At 41.5% G+C, this 10,296-nt stretch overlaps 1 protein-coding gene across 8 annotated transcripts in view; it reads right to left on the reverse strand.

The window, feature by feature from the left end:
* Positions 1-8,464, reverse strand: part of Tet (tet methylcytosine dioxygenase-like) — a 60,242-nt gene extending 51,778 nt beyond the window's left edge. For 3 of the 8 annotated variants that reach the window (XM_018454462.1, XM_018454461.1, XM_018454455.1), the window contains exon 1: positions 7,091-7,302. The gene's annotated coding sequence lies outside the window, so the exon portion shown is untranslated. The other 5 variants (XM_018454456.1, XM_018454460.1, XM_018454458.1 and 2 more) reach the window with 5 other exon arrangements.
* Positions 8,465-10,296: the final 1,832 nt, after the last annotated feature.

A 10,296-nucleotide genomic window follows, 5' to 3' on the forward strand; every position in this document is an offset into this window, starting at 1 on the left:
TGCTGGTAAGGCGTTATATCTTTTCACTCCTTTATAAAAAATGCTTTTCTGCGCACTTCTTGTATTACAAAATTTTTAAATTTCGAGAGATAGAAAAATTTTGGTGAATTTCGCTGAGTTTCGTGCTCGTTGGAAAACAATTGTCGGAAAATGTTAGCAGTGCGATTCAACGCATTTGAGACTTAATCGTCAATGATAAGCAAAAGATATCGTGGAAGAAATTACATCCCGAGCGAGCGTCCTCGATGCAGCGCGGACGCCGTGGACGAATGGGCCGCGCCGTACACGAAGAGCCTGGTGCGTGTGCGCGTGCACATCCGTGGGACCTTGAATCAAGCGGCCTTTGTCGCGAGAGAGCCGAAGAGCTCGGCCGGCTCGCGCGCGAGGTCGGCGAAAGTGTACCCGAAGTTCTCCCCCTTTTTTTTGCTCGCGGCCGCCAAGCGCGAGCGGCGCTCATTTTTGCCCTCTTCCTTCTCTCGAAGCCTTGCTCCGGAACTCCCTGAAGCGACGGAAACGGACGGAAGGAGATGCGTTTATTATTAGATTTCGACTCGTCCGTTTCCCTAAGCCTCGTAGACGGCTAATGACAACTGTACGGCTCTGTCGACCGATGATTGAGAGATGAACGAGAGATGACAATGGGTGGGACACGCTGTATCGAATTGACAGCTCGTTCGTCGGTAACGGAGAACGAGAATTGCTCGCACTCGGCCGCACGCGGTCGGTCTTGCTTTCCATCGTCTTTCGTGTCTCGCGCTTCAATGACTTTCGATCTACTGCCAAGACGGAGACTACGCGACGCCCCTGTCTCGAAGGAATCGGTCGTGATGCAGTCACGTGTTCGCGTTTAGTCCTTCCAGCGTTCAAGTCGCGATAATCCAGGTCAGGGGGAAAAACAGAGAAGGGACGCTTGCGCGTAATTATTTTTACCAGACTCAAGTTCCACGCGATACTTGGAGAATCCAAACAGAGATCTTCCTTCTTCCCTGCTACCCTCAGGACCACTCATAGATTCTTACAACCGCAGATCTCGTCCAAACGGACGCATCGCGGAAACAAAGAAGCCACGCGAACATCGAGGGATCACCCCGCGGGTGGACGGGCGGGTGAAACAGGCAAACAGACGGGGGTGGGAGGATCGGCACTTTGAATCGCGTCCACCCGGTTGCCAACCGACGTCGAGGTCACTTGTTGCTGTATAGTTTTGCGTACGGTATCGTCGAACTCGCGGCGTCCGATAGTCTCTCGATTTCGCCCTTTTCGCGGTGGGAGACGGAAAGAAAATCGGTCGCGGTTAAAATTTGTTGTGTTTGACGGGCGCGCACGCATACGCGACGCATTCGGCCGCGCACTGATTCGCGCGCGCCAACGTACGCACGTTCGCCGGCCGGCCCGGCCGGCTGCGCGCTCTTAGCGTACACATATACCGGGTGTCCTGGGTGTTCACCGGATCGATTCCCGACTATAGGAGGTAAAGGAGAGAGTAGAACAACGAGAAGGACCAGGGAGGATTGTCAAAGTTTCAACGAGAAACATTTCGACGAACTTCGAACCGATCCTATTCCGAGGTGCCAAAAACGAAAGATACACGGCGATGTTGGTATCGATTGAATGTGTCCAAAAATCAGGACGCGCCACCCTGTATGCACTACGTGCGTGCACGTGCGCATGCGCGCGTGCTCTATCTTTCTTTCTCTCACAAGATACCGCAAAGTACGTCGTGACGACGTTACGAGCATCGCGTACGAGAGCCGGTCACACGCTCGTTTACAAACGGCGATGACGAGGAGAAGTACGACGGCAACGGCGGCAGCGACGACGACGACGACGATGACGATGACGATGACAATGACGATGACGGCGACGGCGACGACGACGACAAGGATGAAGAAGACGTCGGAGTACGCGACGACACGCATCGTAAAACACTCATATCTGGTGTAGATGCGTAACGGTTTGTGTTAAGGGTAGGGGGACAAACGAAGGCTACGCGGGGGCAACGCGGGCGGGGGTCAACGCAGGGGGAGGGCGACAGGAGGGCTTTCGCAGCGTTAAACCCACCCACACAGGCGCGCGATATCGGAAATGATATAAAATTGCGTCGAGCGCGACGCTGATATTTAAATTGGTTCGCTAAACCACGGATTAATGCGCGCAACGACGTCCGAGCCCACGCATAGGCTTTGGAAAAAGAGTGCTGCGTAAAAAAATATTACGCGATTAAATAGAAGGCAACCGAGAATTACCATGGAATCGTACTTCTTTTTTTCCCCTCTTTTTTTTAAATAAAAAATTAGTATCTCTTATAACAATAAAAAAAGAGTGCAATGTATAATACGTTCTTTTATGATAAAATAGTTTGAAAATTGTAAAAGATGCTTCGAAAGATGAGATTGGAATAATATCGTTCCAAAATATGATTTTTCATTACGTAGGAATTAATTTGAAACATTGAAAATCAGGTATTAGATTAACCTGGCAGTATTAACATTTTTTTAGAATTTTGATTACTTAGGATTTGATTTGAAACATCAAAAGTCAAGTCAGTTTAACAAACCTGCTAGCGGCACATTTTTCAGATAAAATAGATTAGATCTCTGATATTTTTCACTATAGAATACACTTATGTCGCAATAGATATGTTTAACAGAAGAAAAAAATTTATTCATTCCGAAAAAAATCCAATCCGTACGAAATTAGAATAAAGTGTAACCTGAAAAATTGAATCTTTCAACGTTCAGTCTATTTCCTCCTTCGTTTCGTCGATTCGTTTATTCGTTAGAGAGAGCAATGAAATTTCTTTCTATCATCCATAGATTCGGATGAAAAAGAACTATATCGTAGTAGAGAGGAGCCTCCTTTGCCTATTGGTCCCAAAACACAATAGATGTAACAAGCCTTATACCTGAGGTACGAAATCAACCAATCATAATTGATTATTTTTCTCACTGTGATGATTCGACTGTGACTGGTTGACTAATATTTTACGGTTTAAAGCTTACCACTCCTATTATTGTGTTTCGTAAGGGCGAGAGCACAAAGTTTTGCATAACGCATAATGCATAAGAAAATTAATCAGAGTACTTTATTTTCTTCTTTTCCATGAAATAAAAGACTCTAATTAGTTGATTTTCTTATGCTTTATGTATTGTGCTGTGCTTTGGCCTAAGGACCATGGCATACAGAAAAACATAAAGAATGAAACATAAGAAAATCAACATGTCGGGGGGATTGCTACGTTATGCCTTACAGTCTCTATACTGTGTTTAACCAATTCGCTTACTTCACTGAAAAAAGAACCTAGTTATTATAGCTATCAAATATTGAGTGAAGTTGTATTACCTCAACATTTAGTTGAATTTCAACTAAATGTTGAGGTAATACAATCAAACATAATCCTACCTTTACAAATATTTAATAAATATTACCAAACGATATTCCCAACGGTAATACTTATTAAATATTTGTAAAGATAAAATTATGTTCAGTTATATTACTTCAACATTTACAGGGTATCCCACAGAAAGCTAGGATATTGAAATTAGCTAAGTATTGAATTCAGCTATCATTTTCGAATGTATTCAGTATTGAAAAAACAAAAATTGCATTGAAAAGACGAAAAGCTACAATTTTAAATGAGTATAAATAATATTTAACAAAATGTTTATATATGAATTTAGTTTATTTACTGATGAAAAATATGCTAATAATCAAGTAAGCTAATGATTAATATTCAAGACCGTTAACACGATAAAAAACAATGTCAGAATTTAATAGCAGCTATTAAAAAAAGGTTGTTAGTGATATTAAAAACGACATGTTCGAAAAAGTTTTTATGAGTTTTCGTTAATAAAATTGAGTTTTGTACAAATTTAAATGATGCACTTTGAAAATATTAATCCTTTGGATTATCAATATATTGTTCAACAATAAAATTATATACATACAAAACTTATATACATATAACTTATATACATACAACATACTTTGTTAAATTTCATTTACATTAATTTATATTAAAAATTTCCTCTTTTTAATGCAATTTTTGTTTTTCTAATAATTGAATATATCAGCTAATTAGTTTCCACATCTTTCCGTGGATACGTAGGATACCTGTAGTTTAAATTATTTCACTCAATATTTGGTGGCTATGACGCTTTTTTCAGTTTGCTTACGTTTTACTGTTTAAGTGTTTTTGTGTGCCGTAGTCCTAACTCTTAACAATATTTCGTTTTCATTACGTTGTCGTTATGCAACTTTTTTATATATAATACATGTATAACGACAATATGATGATACTAATACTGGCTGTGTTCCAATTTTATTGCCAGTGCTAAAAATGCTACAGTTTACATCACGTGCACTATAGATTATTAGTACTGGCAGTCAATTTCAGAACACAGCCATTTTCGTTGAGTGTTAGGTTAGAATATGTGAATATTCTCATAACAGACATCGGCGCTTTGATTGGTGAAAAATGGGTGATGGGAGTTTTTATCCCCATAACCCGTTTTCACCAATCAGCGCTCGGTATTAAAGTGGATAAAATGCCGGTATATATATGGCGGTTTTTCGTTATGCAACCAGAAGCAACCACGGCTAAAACTATCTTCGTCTTATAATCCATGAAAACGGAGAAATAGCCTCAGCTAAAGTAGCTTCTGATTGAATAACGAAAAAACGCCCCGTGAGAATTCGAGCTTCCATGTAGAATACAGGTCTTCAGTTAGCGGTTAGTTAGTTTCAAAAAGTTTTCGAACGATTTTTTTGCATTGACGATTTTCAACGCGTTTTCGACGCGATTTCGAATGAAATTTTCCCCGATATTTCTTTCCGTCTGTATTTCTCAATAAGTTGTTATAATTAGAATTTTTTAGGAATTACAATAAAGATATTACGACTCATAAAAAAATAAAATGTTACGAATTAAAGACAAAAATACATAAAGGAAGTAGGAGTCAACGCGATACTTAATGTGCAAGTATAATAATAAAAAATAATATCATTTTTGTATAATAATAAAAATTTTATAGTTTATATCTAGTGACAATCCTAGTGGAAATCTCATAGGTAGTTCCAAAAATGCCCATGATCCATGATATATCCATGATATCAATCCTATCTAAAATGGGTATATACTCGTTCCAAATCTTCCCATCATAAGATTTTCATCAGGGAAGTATGTTTCTCGGTAACTGAAACGTTAACTACTGTTAAATCACATTTTATTAAATTTGACGAAAAGTTTATTTAAATCAAAAATTTTACAACTTTTCTATTTTCTATTATTTATTATATTTATTGTATTAATTTTACTTGGTTGACTACTGGGTGTGCGCGTGCAAGTTACAACAATTTGCCTTATTTCATGAAGGTTTTCTTGTTTCCTTCCGGCTAGAAAACTGCAATGGATCCAAACAATCTTTTTAGTGGATGGCACGGTTGCCAGGTTTACAGATTTCGACTGGAAACTCAAGTTTTAAAGACTAATCATCCAGCAGATGGGAAAAATCTCCAGTTTTATCGCTCGCACGGAGTATTTAATAATTGTATATTTAAATTACACACATGGAAAGTAATAAGAAAGTCTGTGATTATGTCCACAGTTTATACTATTTTACGAATAATAAAAACGTTTGTAATTGTGTTCGTACTGTATGTATAAATCTTGTAATAATAATAAGAAGGTCTCTGTGATTGTGTTGATACTTTACGTCGGTCAAATATTAATAACGAAAAGAAAATCTGTAACAGTGTCACAAAACATGAATTAAATCCTGCGCCTTTTTCTTATTTTTTTTTTTTTAATGAAGCAATTATCATTCGGTTTCCAGTCGAAATATGAAATCTCCAGCGCACGGATCTTCGGGTCCCAGCCGTACTCGGGACTTGGTAACCATGGTTGTTGTACATCTTGCACGAAATTGAATTAATATGTTTAAATTCGTTGATAATGACTTGAAGTATCGAAATGCGTACGAAGATATATATTAAAATACTTGTCACCAGATATAGATAACTTTTGTTATACTTTCGCATTAAATACCGCGCTAAATCATATGTATTTATGTATTTTTATTTTTAATTTATTAAATATCGAGGAGTCTTATATTTTTTAATTTTTTTAATTATTATTAAAATATTACGACCCAACAAATAAGCTGACGTTATTCGTTGTCATTTTGACGCCAAATGATATTAAAGACGTCATTTTGACGTCAAAATGGCTGCGTTTAGCAGAAGAAGCAACTGTTGTAAGATTCTTGATTATACACTTAAGTTTATACACTTAAACCCAGTGAAGGACTAAAAATAAGATCAGTCATATTCAAGAATTTTACAACAGTTGGAAAGTTACTTTTTACGCTGAATGTAGTTATTATAACAAATAACATCAGTTTGTTTACTGGGGAACTGCGTATGCAAACTCTGCACAGACGAGCTTTAATTTATAAGAGCTGATAGTATCGATTGATTCAAAGATATCGTTACCGTTGACAATGGCAAATTCTATTCTCGCCTTTTGTTGACAGTTGTCATAAATGAAAAACTGTTCGCTGCCACTATCCACGAAGGATCGTAATGCTCCACTTGAGATGATTTTGACGTTTGTTGTTATCAGAACAGCACGCGGAGATCGTTTCGCGCGAACTCTTTCTGGTCAACGTAAACATATCGATCCGAATTCGGAAACAACGTTTGACTGTAATGTAACGTATGACACATTCAACGATCGACTTGACGCACAAATCTAGGTTCACAACCTTGTTTTAAAAAGTTGCCCTAAGCCGTAAAGTCGTAAGAAATTGACCAATCACAATCGATTGTTTTTCTGATATTCAACTGTGATCGATCAATTTCTTAAGTCTTTAGAACCTTTAGGACCTTTAGGACTTACAGTCTCTTAAAGCAAGGTTGTGGACCTAGACTTAAATTGAGAGTGAAGATTTATACGAAAGAGAATTATATAAAAAACGAGACGTTACAGTCGCGGGGGGACACGCGTTTCCTCCGGGAAACTGAGGAGCCAGGGCTCGTTTGCGCGGGTAAAATCCGCTGATAGAAACGGAGTAATGCGTGCGCTAAGAACCTGTTTCCCACACACACGAGCTGCGGTGCGTTAAGTCGAGCCTAAGAGGGAGCGGATTCTTTCGGAGATCGGAACGCCAATCGTCGTTGTCCCGTTTCTCACACGTCTCGACGACGACGCCGACGTCGGCGTCGGCACACGAACACGTTTCTCGTTTGGCGCACCGCGAGACTCGTAAAACTTTCGCAGCACGATACGTGCATGCCGTGTTCGAGGACACTACCGTAAACCGTCGCCGGCTAGCGCAGGAGGCGTCGACGGCGACGGCGGCAGCGGCGGCGGCGACAGTGGTGGTGGTGGTGGTGATGGTGGTGGTGGTGGTGATGGTGGTGGTGGTGGTGATGGTGGTGGTGGTGGTGGCGGCGGTAGTGGTGGTTGCTACGATGTCACTGGCAGTGGGAGCGGCGGTGGTGCGATAGGTGGTAGGTGGTGGTGGATTTTGCTGGTGATGGCGATACTCTGAACTCTGAATATGAGAAAATCCAAAATTTGGAACAGTCGACAGGATTCACAGCTTCCACGCTGGTTCACGCTATGTTTCACGTTCTCCAAAAGATACCAAACCGATTTTGTTTGGTGAAAATTATACAATATTCCGTCCAAAGTGATTTCTAATTCATTTCACAATCGCACCTCAACTTGAGAAAAATTTAATTTAATGCCTATGATTACGTTTTTTTCATAATCATCAAAAATTCGGCCACCACACCTCTAGATTTGAAGATTCAAATCTAGTTGTCCGCGTTGCCGCGCGCACACTCACTCTATTCTTTTTACATTTCACTTCTTACTTTTTCGTTTTCAAATTAAACAGTAACTGCGAAGATTTCCATTTTCATATTTTCCACGATTTCTCCAATCCTAAAACTGTTTTCTTTTTTATATTTTCTTTGTCCTTCGCAGGATAGTCGACTACATTCCGCACACCACCATTTGTCGTTACTTCCTAATTTTATACACACGATGATTACTTTCTCCTCCCATTTCATTCTCTCTCTCTCTCTCTCCCTCCCTCTCACACACTCATGCAGAGATGCACACCTCTCTCATACCGTATATGCTGGGCGTCGCTGAACAAGATAGAACAACACAACATGCTGCGCGCCACTCGTCGCACACGTTGGTCCATGAACGAATCAAACAATCTACCTTTGGTTTGGCGGGCTGTCTCGTGCTGAGTGCGACGTATTTCCGCCACTGTGAATTTTCTCCGATTAGTAGTGATAGTGGTAGGGTGATGGTAGTACTAATAGTAACAGTAGTAGTAATAATAGTAGTGTAGTAGTGAGTAGTCTTTGTGTGTTATCCGCACGGACGCACGCCGGACTCGCTCGCTTGCTCGTCCGTCTCCAGCTGCCCGCTCCTGTTTGTTCACTCGACTCGTCTTGTGCGCGATTCGGTCGCGTTCGGTACTCGTCGGCGGTAGTCCCACCCGACATGGCGGGAACACCAGGACTCGGCCCAGGACCGACACCGGAGGGGAGAGAGGAAAAGTAATGGAGGAATCACGGTGGGAGGGAACGAGGACGGGGCGATCTCGTTGGGGTTCATGGAGCGGGCTCCGACCGATGCACGTGTGTCACGAGGGGTGCTGAGGAGTGTGGGGAAAGGGGTACGGGGAGGAGTCCGCGAATAGGGTTGGAAATTGCGCACGCGCGTCGCAACCCCTCGCAAACGAACGAGCGCGTGAGCGAGCAAACGAAGGGGATGTGCTCCGTTCGCAACATTCGAGCAACTTCCTTCTTTTTCATTCCGAGATCTCGCCAGACGTGGTCCTGGATGATGTTCCTTCGCGGACTTCGTGGAGTGCATCGCTGAACGGATCTGCGAAAGCTGCGTGATCTGAAGCGCGAGTGCAGACCCCTTTCAAAAAAAACATCGTGATTAGAACCATATTTGGGAGAGCATTCATCAACTGTATAATTAGTTAGAAAAATTCATCACAAGTCCGTATCTCACAAATTATTTTACGAATAAAATATATAATATTAATACAAAAATATTTCTTTTCTCTGTCCAGCAGATTTACAAAATTTTTATGTAATCGATCTTACTTCGCATTTCGCTCATACCTCTTCATGGAATTACGCTCCAATTTGCGAACTACTCGGTTCCTTTTCCAGGACTCGTAAAAAAAAAAACGAGAGAGCTCGTAAAACGTAGCTAAGTGGATACTTTCATCCCTCGAGCAACCAATCGCGACCCTCGGAAAGCTCCTTTCTCCCCCTCTATCTCGAGAGCTAACGATTTATTTCAGCGACCTCTCGGATTCAATATCAACGACTTTTCGGGCCCCGGGGCGAAACGCAACCTCGGCGTAACCCTTCCCGCGAATTTCTCACCTTCCGCCCCCTCGAACGCGAACGATTTCGAAAGCCGACAAGTTAAACGCGGTAACGTTACGTAACGCATGGATGTGGCAAATGGAGCAGGAATACGAATAGTTTGGCTGCGTTTGGAGTTTCAGGCGTTAAAATGTGTTACATGACGATAATGCCATCGTATTTCCCTCTCTGGCGTGGAAAGCTCGATCCTTGTACCATGAATCCCGTTGCTTGCTGACTCTTCATGAGGGTACAACGAGATGTTTATCCCGAGGTGTTCACGTACAGGGACGTGGATACGGGCATAATTTTTTCAACGGATACTGCACGCAGGTATACTCACTGCGGGTATATTCATCATTTTCTAGATTATTGCATTGGTTAAGCTAGATATTAAGCAGTGCGAGCGTTCGACCTCGCATTCCAAGTATTCAAATTGATTCACCGAAATGCAATCATTATCAAAAAGCGAAGATGTTTTATGGAGAATAAGAGTCAATCGTGTCTTCGATCAAAAATCGAAATAGCGATCTAACTTGATTTTCGATTTAACATCGTCTTCTACATTGCATCAGTCATGTGTTCGCGATCGAAGGGATCCGCGAATTTGCCCGTCGAGTCGCGGAGTGGCCCGGGGCCAAGTTTCATTCCGAAAAGCCCTTCTGCCCGAGTTTCCTAGATCCCTACTGGCTCTCGACTTTCGTGCATGTACGGTTGGGAAGAACGAATAGCAATCAGTGTTGGAATAGATACCGTTTAAATGGTATCTACACTGAAAAAAAGATTGGCTGCCGCAGCAAATTAGATGGTAAAATATGGCATAGCATTTTTAATTGGTTGTATCAGTCAATTTTTGGTTGCGTTAGCCTATCCGCAATGTTA

Source organism: Mycetomoellerius zeteki, unplaced genomic scaffold (genome assembly GCF_001594055.1).
Source record: "Mycetomoellerius zeteki isolate Tzet28-1 unplaced genomic scaffold, Tzet1.0 scaffold433, whole genome shotgun sequence".
Classification (NCBI taxonomy): Eukaryota; Metazoa; Arthropoda; class Insecta; order Hymenoptera; family Formicidae; genus Mycetomoellerius; species Mycetomoellerius zeteki.